This window comes from Rattus norvegicus, chromosome 2 (assembly GCF_036323735.1).
Source record: "Rattus norvegicus strain BN/NHsdMcwi chromosome 2, GRCr8, whole genome shotgun sequence".
NCBI classification, from domain to species: domain Eukaryota; kingdom Metazoa; phylum Chordata; class Mammalia; order Rodentia; family Muridae; genus Rattus; species Rattus norvegicus.
The window spans coordinates 186,719,610-186,731,107 of record NC_086020.1 but is presented as its reverse complement, the minus strand read 5'-3'; the positions used below and the strand labels follow the sequence as shown (position 1 = coordinate 186,731,107).

The window sequence follows — 11,498 nt, the reverse complement described above, 5'->3', positions numbered from 1 at the left end:
GGAACCGTCCATACTGCCATCACTTGAAAGTACGTTATAGATTATAATGTGTTAAAATAACCGTCATCTTTTGCAGTTGACGCCAATCAGGAAAGGCATAAACGTGGCAAGGTTTTTCTCTGTAGCGCCTCACGTTGAGAAATGGCTTTTCTTAGCAGGTGGCCATTGTCGCGGTCATTTTTGATTGGTATCTCCACAGAGAGAGAAGGAAGAACGCAAGGCAAGTTCAGTTGGTTTGTGGAGAAAGAAGCCGAGGAGGCCAGTCACCCTCCAGGATGAGCGTTATTTGGAGGGAGAATCCCGAGCCCACGGGTGCCGTGAGCCTTGATCCGGGAGAGCAATCGTTCGGGGCGTTAGGAGAGAACCAGCTTCAAGTGAGGGAGCTGGAGAGGGACAAAGGGAAGGCGACTCGTGTGTGTATATGTGTGTGTGTGTGTGTGTGTGTGAACGGTATTCCCTGCCCCAGCCCCCAAGATCTGTGCTCCGAGTAGGAGGAGCTACCAGTTCACTTGTCTCAGGGGACAAAGAAACTACAGGTTGAGGGGCCCAGGCCTGACTTCTGGCAAAAGCAAAGTCGCGGCCGAGCTTTCAAGTTAAGAAAGACTGGTGTGGGTGGGCTTTGCTTGGCCTCAGTCCTCACAGCCAACAGGCCCAACTAACACAGAGAAAGATCCAGAGGCCAGCTTCAGGATTCACAGTTTAAAGCTAGAGAAGAAGGTAGCAGGAGAGGGTGCAACAGCATGAAGGGATAAGATACAGGAAATAAAAAGAGTGCGGGTTAGTTCTTTCTTTTATACCAGAAATGCCAGGGGAGAGCGCGAACGCAGTCCCCCACTACCACAAATTATGCAGTCGAGTTTCCCGCATTTGGGGAAATCGCAGGGGTCAGCACATCCGGAGTGCAATGGATAAGCCTCGCCCTGGGAAAACCACCTTCGTGATCATGGTATCTCCCCTGCCAGGTAAGTATGCTTTCCCACCGCACAGCCCCGACTCACGGACGCCGCCACTCCACTCTTAACGCACGGTCACTTCGCGCCGCCCGATCGCGGCCTCCCCCCGGGCGTATAAGTCTTCCTGGCGCTCCGCTCGCACCTGGGGACCCGCCCTCCCTCCCACGCCGCGCGCGAAATCCCTCGCTTTCCGCGGCGGGTGCGGACCCGACAGCCCCTGCGCGACCCTTATCTGCATAGACCACGCCCACACACTGACATCAAGGATGACGTCCCAGTCATTCCGGCTTCCCTTCTGGACCAGGCGAGGTCACCCTGTCCTGCTCTATTCTGCGCCTCACCTGTGTAGAATTATTTTATTAGTACACCGGCGTTGTTCTTTTCTAATAGTTGTTACCCAAGACACCTGTCCATTTTGCAGATTTATATTTTTTCTTCTAAGAGTGCAGGGCATGCTAATAGCAACCATGACATAATCGTTGTGACCCAGAGCCTAACCTAGCCCTAAAAGCTGCTTCTAAGTCGGGGTTGTCTCCTTTTATTATAGAAATGGAGGGCAATCGTTGACATATTTTTAAAACGTATCTTAATAGAGGTACTTAAATTAAACGCTATAACATTTCTTTTAGCCCACCACCCACCAGACATAATGGAATGAAAAGGTTAATAGGGTAAAAGAGAATGTGGACCTCTTTTAGAAATCGTTCGGGAGGGGCAATTTCAATCTTCCTTGTCGGGATAGAAGTTTAGTTTACACGAATCTGCAGCGGCAGCTTGATCCACGTGCAAGCACCGTTTGTGAATCAGCAGCCACAGCCCTACCCAGAAGTAACCGCAAATTTCTTACTCGGTCCGAGTCCAAGTAAGCCACGAAAAGCCACCGGAACACCACCCCAGGTATTTTGGAATGACTTCTCCCCATGAAGTCATGACAAATGTTCCATTTCCTGTGATACACCTTTTTTTTTTCTTTTTCTTAAACGCAGCAATTCTCAGTTCCTACGTACCGAAAACAGTTACAAAGATGTTAGGACAGAGAGGTGGGCAACGAGGGACTATTTAAGGATTTAAGATAATTCAAGCTGATTTGTGTCTAGAGCACCTTGAATACGCAAACTCCCCGCAGTCAAGACAGTTCAACAAGCCAAAGGGGCGAAGGGGAGGGGCGTGGCGTGTCTCCTGGGATGGAGCGTGGTCTGTACAGAATAGGGCAGGACAGGGTGACCTCGCCTGGTCCAGAAGGGAAGCCGGAATGACTGGGACGTCATCCTTGATGTCAGTGTGTGGGCGTGGTCTATGCAGATAAGGGTCGCGCAGGGGCTGTCGGGTCCGCACCCGCCGCGGAAAGCGAGGGATTTCGCGCGCGGCGTGGGAGGGAGGGCGGGTCCCCAGGTGCGAGCGGAGCGCCAGGAAGACTTATACGCCCGGGGGGAGGCCGCGATCGGGCGGCGCGAAGTGACCGTGCGTTAAGAGTGGAGTGGCGGCGTCCGTGAGTCGGGGCTGTGCGGTGGGAAAGCATACTTACCTGGCAGGGGAGATACCATGATCACGAAGGTGGTTTTCCCAGGGCGAGGCTTATCCATTGCACTCCGGATGTGCTGACCCCTGCGATTTCCCCAAATGCGGGAAACTCGACTGCATAATTTGTGGTAGTGGGGGACTGCGTTCGCGCTCTCCCCTGGCATTTCTGGTATAAAAGGAAGAACTAACCCGCACTCTTTCTATTTCCTGTATCTTATCCCTTCATGCTGTTGCACCCTCTCCTGCTACCTTCTTCTCTAGCTTTAAACTGTGAATCCTGAAGCTGGCCTCTGGATCTTTCTCTGTGTTAGTTGGGCCTGTTGGCTGTGAGGACTGAGGCCAAGCAAAGCCCACCCACACCAGTCTTTCTTAACTTGAAAGCTCGGCCGCGACTTTGCTTTTGCCAGAAGTCAGGCCTGGGCCCCTCAACCTGTAGTTTCTTTGTCCCCTGAGACAAGTGAACTGGTAGCTCCTCCTACTCGGAGCACAGATCTTGGGGGCTGGGGCAGGGAATACCGTTCACACACACACACACACACACACACACACACACACACACACACATATACACACACGAGTCGCCTTCCCTTTGTCCCTCTCCAGCTCCCTCACTTGAAGCTGGTTCTCTCCTAACGCCCCGAACGATTGCTCTCCCGGATCAAGGCTCACGGCACCCGTGGGCTCGGGATTCTCCCTCCAAATAACGCTCATCCTGGAGGGTGACTGGCCTCCTCGGCTTCTTTCTCCACAAACCAACTGAACTTGCCTTGCGTTCTTCCCTCTCTCTCTGTGGAGATACCAATCAAAAATGACCGCGACAATGGCCACCTGCTAAGAAAAGCCATTTCTCAACGTGAGGCGCTACAGCTTGCCACGTTTATGCCTTTCCTGATTGGCGTCAACTGCACTCGATACATGCCTATACTTCTGCAAAAGACGACGGTTATTTTAACACACATTATAATCTATAATGTACTTTTAAGTGATGGGAGTATGGACGGTTCCTTATCGTCTCTTTTTTGTATAAGGTGCATTTAATAAGGCCAGTATACAATGAGCTTATAATGAAGATATTTGTGACAAGTTTTCACCTGTTTTTCTTGTTTGGTTTTGAGCAAATTCAGTTAATATTTCTTAGTGTGGTATGGAGACACAGTGATTTTGGACTTTTTTTTTTTCAGGGGCTAGGCTCCCTTTGCCTGGTAAGACAAACTTGGAGGATCTGGTCTGATTTCTGGGAGACAGGCAGAGGCAGCCAGATGAGGTGTGTCTGTGTAGTCTAGGAGCTAACTGCAATCCATTTATTTGGCAAACAAGGGAAGAGTCTCAGACAGGTCAAACCTTGTTAGAAGATCAGAAGGCCATTTTCTTTGGGCACCGCCAGGAACAGCCCCGCCATCACTGAATCTGCTTCTACAGCACTGCACTGTTTGGACTGCCTTTGATTCCAGTTCCCTTTCAAATCCCATGGTTACACTGCCTTTGGCTTGCTGGAGCTTTCCCACATCCCTGTCTCTCAGTTACTGTGACTAAGGCAGTCCCCCAAGTTGCATGGTTTGAGGATTCAAATTCTCCTGTCCTGGCACTACCCAGGTCTGACTCTGCTCAGCTGCCTTGGGGGTGACAGGGTGGTATAGTCATAGACTAGAAAGAAAATTCTATTTTTAAGAACTTTTAAAATTATTTATTCACTCAGTATATGTGGAGTTTAGAAGACAAGATAGTCAGGCCAAGTGGCCTTTACTTACTGAGATATCTCTCTGGTTCCAAATTCTACCTAAGTTGTTCCTCTGGTAGATATAGACCCTAAGGGCACCCTTGTGCTGCTAGTAAAGCGTTCTTCCACAGAGCTCCAGCTCTTTTCATCTTTTATTTGGTGGAAGGGCATTGCTGAATTGCCAGGACTGGCTGAGAATTCTCTCTGTAGTGTACACAGGTCTTGAACATTTGGTCCTCTTTGGTGATGAAAACAATGTGGAAGTGTAAGCTGAATAAACCCATTCCTCCCCAACTTGCTTCTTGGTCATGGTGTTTTGTGTAGGAACAGAAACCCTGACTGAGACAGGCATCCTCATCTTCTTCTCTTCCTAATTACAGATCTGGAACTGCTGTATCAAAGCCCGAAACCTGGGAATACACTGTAGATACAATTCCCTGTTGTTTTCAAAGGGGGGGAGGGGGGGAGTCTTACTATGTAACTGGGCTGGCCTTGAACTCACAAAGTTCTGATTGCCACTCCCTCCTGAGTGGTGGGATTAAGAGTGTGTACTACGATAAAAGCCTTATTTTTTTTTTAATGTTTTCTTATGTGCAACTGAGTGTTTTGCCTGCATGTATGAATGTACGTGTGGCACATAGTTTTTTGGTGTCTAAAAAATGTAGGTGTTCTGAAAATGCAGTTACAGATGGTTGTCAGCAACCAAGTAGGTACTAGACACCACACCCACCCAGGTCCTCTGCAACAGCAACGCTCCTGAGCTAATTCTCCAGCCCCTTCTGCTTTTTTTTGTTTTTGAGACAGGGTTTCAAGGAGCACAAGCTATTCCTGCTGATGTCCCTGACTTTCAAGAACTTCCTAAGTGTTTAGATTATGAAAACAGGCCACACACTGGCCTCCACTGTTTAATTATTTACTGTGAATGGTGTGTATCTTCGCTGCCACTTCATACAAGAAATCTCAAGAGGGGACCCAACCCAGAACCAGTACCCATGCTATACAGGCCTGTGTCCCTTAGGACAGTTTTTCTTTACTAGGAGGTTTTTCTGTGTAAAGGGGTACCTATGCAGAGAAAGGCCAGAGGACAGCGGTCTTAGAAACGAATTCCAGGCAGGTGAGACTGCAAGCAGGCAGTTTCCCCTCCTTTCCCAAGACTCTAGCTCTTTCTTGGTCTCCCTGGCTCCTGCCTTCTGAGTTTCTATCTACCCTACACCAGACCTTAAGGTTCCTGTCCCCCATTTTTTGGGCCCCTTTCTCATTCTCTTAGTGTCTGCTTGCCACTCTGTGAGTCGGCTGCCTACCCTGCCTCTGCAGAGCCCAGGCTGAAGATCATTGGTTGGTTCCAGCACAGACTGTGGGAAAGGAGGAAAACAGAGAGAAGACTCGGGATGAAGATCTCAAAGAATTCAGTGGCCAGAAAGCCTGAAGCCCCTACCCACGAGGGGTGCACATGAGAGACAGACAGGACATGAGAAAGTACGGAGCACAAATGCAGAGGAAGGGAAACTACATGAATCGCACATTGAAGCCATGACTCTCACAGCCCTTTCCCAGCCCCGTCACCCACTGAGAAGTGCTCTGAATGAATGTTCTTTGTTGCTTCCTATGCATGGGTTTCTGCTACAGCTCCTTTTTCTGGTCCACAATGACCTGGAAATCCCAGCAGATGCTCTCTGGTCTCCTAATTCACAGGTATAACAAGACCCTGCTCACTCACCACTTAGGACCACAAGCACCCAAAGGCTGAGAACAAAATGGGGACAGTCTGTCAAGAACCAGATATACCCGCTCTGCCCCTATTGGGTCTCCATCTCCCCCAGTCTCTCTCTGCCCTCTTTGGCTTCACTCCTGTGTTCCTCTTCTGTGTACCCAACAGTGGGAGCCATGGCTTCCTGTCTCCCCACGGACACCTGCCCTTTCTGTCCATCCTCATCCTCTTTCTTCCCATCATTTCCTTTGGGCTCTGTCCCCTTTCCAACGTCACTGCTGCTGTCCTGTATGGATCCCTGCTCTCTGCCCACATCTCTCCATGCATCTCTGTGACTCTCAGGATTCCCTCCTGGCCACACACCTGCCCTCCACATTGGCTTCCTCAGCTTTCCTGCATCTCATCTCCTCCACTCTCTCAGCCTTTGCTATCTCTACTGTGAGGTGTGTCTCTGGGCCTGTCTCTCCTTGTCCCTCTCACAGTCAACGAAGCAGGCTGGCATGACACAGACCTGTGCTAAGGAACAAACGAATGATGGACGAACACACAACTCTTCAGTGGTGGCTGCACCCGGCACACTGCCTGGACCCACTGAATGGGAGCTTTCCTGTTTGGGGCACAACGCCTCAGAGACAAGACATTATAAAACCGATTGTATTTAGGTTACATCTCAGCACTTATTCATGCTGCAGACCCTGTGACACAGAGGACACTTGTCTTCTCTGTGCAGCAGCCATTCCTGGGCTGGGGGATCCCAGAACCTGAGTTCCCAGCAGCCCTGCTCCTCAGGACCTTCAGAGAACCTGCTACAGCCTTCAGTCTTCCGCCTGCTCTTCAGTGACGAGCTTTCTCTTTCCCTAGGTGGTGCAGAGGCCAGATTGGACCAGATTGCAATAGATAAAGGCAGGTTGGTAAGGAGGCAGCTCTCGGTGGGTTCACCGACCTCACAGGTGGAGGTCAGTGAAGTTGCACATCCAGGCTAAAGCAAGGGGTCTTTATGGGTCATTGGTGCGGGATGCTGATGTGTATCTGGGAGCTGGAATGTGTCCATACACGGTCACAAACTGAGCCCCAGGGTGGGCACTCCTGGGTGGGTTTCTGGAAACTCAGAGGAGTGATGACACGTTAGCTAGGAGTTTTCTCCAAGCATTCGGGGGAGTTTTCTCTTTGTGGGTGGGGTAGGGGGAAAGGAGGCAGATGGGGTTTCCTAGCTTGGGAGGGAGGCAGGGAATGATCAGGCTTCCAACCTAACATCAAGTTCATTTTCAGGACAGGAGAGCCTCCGTCTCAGGGAGGAAGCAGGTAAACCAGAGGATTCAGACATGGGCTCTGATGAAGAGCAGGCTATACAGAAGCAACGCTAGGGCCAGAGGTCCGGGGCGCACTGCTAACACTCAGGGAAACCCAGCCAACCCAGCCAGGCCTCCTGTCCACACCCCCACCCCCCAACTCCCCACCCCACCCCTGTGTTCCTGTCTCCAGTGATAAGGATGCTCCTCCCTCTCTGAATCTTAGTGAAAGCCCCTCCTGTTGACAGAACTATTAGAGCAGTGGTCCTCAACCTGTGGGTCGCAACCCCTTTGAAGTCACATATGTGACATCTTGCACATCATACATTTACATTACAATTCATAACAGTAGCAGAATTACAGTTATGAAGTAGCCACAAACCAATTCTATGTTTGGGAATCTCTACAACTTGAGGAAATGTATTAAAGGGTAGTAGCCTTAGGATGGTTGAGAACCACTGTCTTAGAGAGCTGTAAACTCACGTCCACACAGGAAATCATCTCAGATAGGGGACAGAGAACAAACCGAAGTGGGAAACCACCAAGGCCATACCCTAGCCAGCAAATTTGGTGGGGTTACTTACAGAAGCAGAAACAACTCAAGGACAGCTCATCATCAAAGCCCTTCACAGCATGGATGGCAGTTCACAAAAGCTGGGAGCCTGGAGTGCACTGCACAACCTGCAGGCAGCTCAACAGGTAGGGCAGTGTGCTTGCCAGGCAGCTCAGGTGGTCTGAAAGTCTCTCTGCAGTCTTCACAGCTTATGTATACCGTTGTGGAGGGAGGGCCCTAGAGAAGGTCAGTTTCAGGGACTTCCTGAAGTTATTGAGTTGTTTATTGCTTGAGCATCCTTGCAGGATACACTGTTTCACTTCATTTCCTTTTTAAAAAGCATCCTGTGGGGTTGGGGATTTAGCTCAGTGGTAGAGCGCTTGCCTAGCAAACGCTAAGGCCCTGGGTTCGGTCCCCAGCTCCGGAAAAAAAAAAAAAAAGCATCCTGTGTCTGAACTCCCCGTTAGAACAACTGTTGTTTACTTCCCCTTTAAATCTGTCTCTTAGACAGAGAACCTCCAATATGGAAGGCCTTAGTCTCCTACGAACTGCTCAACAGCAACACCTCTCCCATGAGAGTCTTTGGCACCTGCTTCCAGGGAGAAAGGTGGAGGAGGAGTGAGTGCCCTTCCAGCTTCTGTGTAACATGATTAATGTACCAAGGTGCCATGTTTAGGGCCAGTGTGTCCCAAACCCATCACATCTAAGATGCAAACCCCAGAGTTCAAAATAGTGATACAAGTGACTGTGAAGGTTAACCTCAAATGCTTACTTACAGCTATACAAAGGAATGTGAGTTTGTATACACTTTTTCTCTCAAGTTTATGTGTCCAATGTTTATTATAAAAACCACTTCTTTTTACATTTCAATGTGTCCCCTAAGAAATGCCATTATCCATGAATGCAGTCAGCATGGTGTGTGGTACATATCTTATCTCTGATAACTATTGCTTTTCCTTGGTTTCCCAGTCTCTGCACAAGGCTTTGAGAAAGACCTGCAGAGGCAACTTGGAACTTGTGGGGTTCCTCCTTAGGCCATGCCAGAGACGCCAGCAAGGAGGCTGCTCCTCAGAGACCTCTGTCCATCTCCCTGAGCCTAGACCAAAGCCTTTGCTGCAGGATGAAGATGCGCTCTAGCTGGGAAGGCTTCTGCCTGGGGCTCCCGATGTCAGCAAACACAAAATGTAGGAAGGGAACTTCCCTGCCGCATCTGATCCAGCCTACACCCAGCCTATACCGACAAACTCGCTCACAAGCACGCAAACTTCCTGGTACAGTTTACTAGTGCAGGAGACAGCGGTTATTTGTTGAGTTTGGGGTCCAGTGATTGGCTGAGGACCTGGAGGCAGGTTGGTAATATGCGGCAACTTTGCTCTCTATAGTCTGCACTGACTCATGTGGGACTGTCCTATTCCCAGTCTCATACCTCAAACACAGGGTTGAAAAGTCTAAGTTTAATGAAAGAAAACAACCTTCTTTTGAGTAAACAGAAAGGTCCCACCGAGATTTGAACTCAGATCGCTGGATTCAGAGTCCAGAGTGCTAACCATTACACCATGGAACCCATACACTGTTTCTCCCCTCTATATGCTTACTCCTAGAACTGTGGAATTGACTACCATCTAACTTTTCTTGCCTGTCCTAATAGGTTTCTCCTGCACATATGAAAACAAGATCAATTTTACTCAAGTTAGAGCTGGTTTGCATGTCTTACAATAAATATTAATTTTAAATGAAAAGCAATAATATGGGCCTGCTCCTTTAATTCCAAAGCTTGAGACACAGAGGCAGGTATATATAGCTCTTTAACTTCCAGGCTTCCAGCTCTGTAACTACCAGGGCTACATAATGAGAGACCAGGTCTCAAAGAACAAAAGCATGGGGTTGGGCCAGGTGAGAGTGTAGGAGTGACTGGAAATACATATTAAAATACAAATGTTTTAAAGAAATAAATATTTCTTGAAGCACTTTGCAGTACTGGACTCATCCCGCATGCGGGTTTAGCCCTACTGGCAGAGCAACAGAGGAAACTCCCAGAGCAGCAAAACAAATAGATACAAGATGGGTTAAGGTGGGAGGTAGCTGGCTGGAGATTAGTCCTTTCCTTACTGGTGAAGCGACTAATTTTGCTACTGTGTTTACACTGGGCTATCCTTTGCTAAGTAGTAATATTCTCAGCCTGATAACATCTCCAGGAGAAAATTTTCTTTATTTTTAAAAATGACACTTATAGTAGTGGGAGGGGCACCTTTAATACATCAGAGGCAAAGACAGGCGGATCACTGAATCGGAGGCTAGCCTGGTCTACAGATGAGTTCCAGGACAGAGAGAACTACACAGAGAGAGCCTGACTTGACACCACCCTTCAAAAATAACACTTGTCTGTGGGGAAAATGACTAAAATTTGTGCCTTATCACCATTCCCGGTCCCCACTGTGGCTGCTTTGTTTGAGAGTGAGCAAGCAACTCTTTTTTTTTTTTTTTTTTTGGTTCTTTTTTTCGGAGCTGGGGACCGAACCCAGGGCGTTGCGCTTCCTAGGCAAGCGCTCTACCACTGAGCTAAATCCCCAGCCCCAAACAAGCAACTCTTAAATCGCCCACATCAGACTAATTAAACATCTATTTTTCCCAGGTATGGTAGTGCACTCCAGCAGAGACAGGTGGATCTCTGTGAATTCAAGGCCAACATGGTGTACAGTTACAAAAGAGCAGAAAACATTAAAACAAAAAACTTTTGCTATTAAGTTTGTCACAGCTTTCTTTCCGCTTCATGGGACCTCCCAGCTCCATTGACGCTTTGTGTAGAAGGTGAAGGTTGTATGAGGCTATAATGAATTTGTGACAGACATGGGATCATCTGATACTGATATATCTCAAGAAGGGAATCTAAAGGCAGAGGGGTTGCTGCTCACCCTTAATCTCAGCACTCAGGAGGCAAAGGTGAGGCCAGCTGGTCTATAGAGTAAGTTCTAGGACAGCCAGACAGTGACAGTAAAACTCCGTCCTGAGAGGCAGTGAGGGAATTTAGAATGTAAACCAATATGGAAAGAAACACAGGAATGCCTGAAGCCTTCCTCAGTTTCTTTCTTTCTTTTCTTTTATTGTTAGGGTGGGGTGGGGTGTGGTTAGGGGAGTTTCAGACAGGGCTTCTCTATGTAACGGAGCCCTAACTGCCCTGGACTTGATGTATAGACCAGGCTGACATCCAACTTTAAGAGATCCACTTGCCTTCGCCGAGTGCTGGTATTAAAGGAATGCACCACCACACCTGGCCCTCTTCAATTTCTAAAATATAGGTCCATGCCTCAGATGTCAGATATTTTCTGTAGACATACAACATTGTGTTTTATATAACCTTGAACATTGCTGCCTGGGAATTGAGCTTCTCTGTTGAACTGCTATCAAACTGGCTACAAGAATACAACTGAAGGGTTAAAATTTCTAAAAGTTAGTCATGAACAAAGTCCAGACATGCCTGAGAGAATTTGAGATAGGGCTCACTGGCCCGACTATCAACTCCCAAGGACACTGGCCATCTGGAGCCACCCCCTCCCCTTCCTTCACTCCCTGAGGATGGGTCATCCCCCTGCTGCAGTGAGATGAGTTGCCCTGCCCACATTGCTGAGATGCTAGATTACACGTATGCTTTGTTGATGTAACTCCGTGCCAAAAGTAACTGTGCACCCTTTGTATTAGCCAATTATGTGTATTCACACGAAACCCCTGGTTTTCCCTATATAAGCTCCTGCCTAGAGAG

General features: G+C 48.5%; 3 non-coding genes across 3 annotated transcripts; 1 reads left to right on the top strand and 2 right to left on the bottom strand.

Annotated features, from left to right (window-relative positions):
• Positions 1-806: 806 nt before the first annotated feature.
• LOC120101299 (U1 spliceosomal RNA) lies at positions 807-970 on the bottom strand. Its single transcript, XR_005501674.1, has one exon. It is a non-coding gene; the product is annotated as a U1 spliceosomal RNA (small nuclear RNA).
• A 1,500-nt stretch (positions 971-2,470) lies between these two features.
• Positions 2,471-2,634, top strand: LOC120101288 (U1 spliceosomal RNA). The gene has a single exon (XR_005501663.1). It is a non-coding gene; the product is annotated as a U1 spliceosomal RNA (small nuclear RNA).
• Positions 2,635-9,233: 6,599 nt separating this feature from the next.
• Trnaq-cug3 (transfer RNA glutamine (anticodon CUG) 3) lies at positions 9,234-9,305 on the bottom strand. The gene has a single exon. It is a non-coding gene; the product is annotated as a tRNA-Gln (tRNA).
• Positions 9,306-11,498: the final 2,193 nt, after the last annotated feature.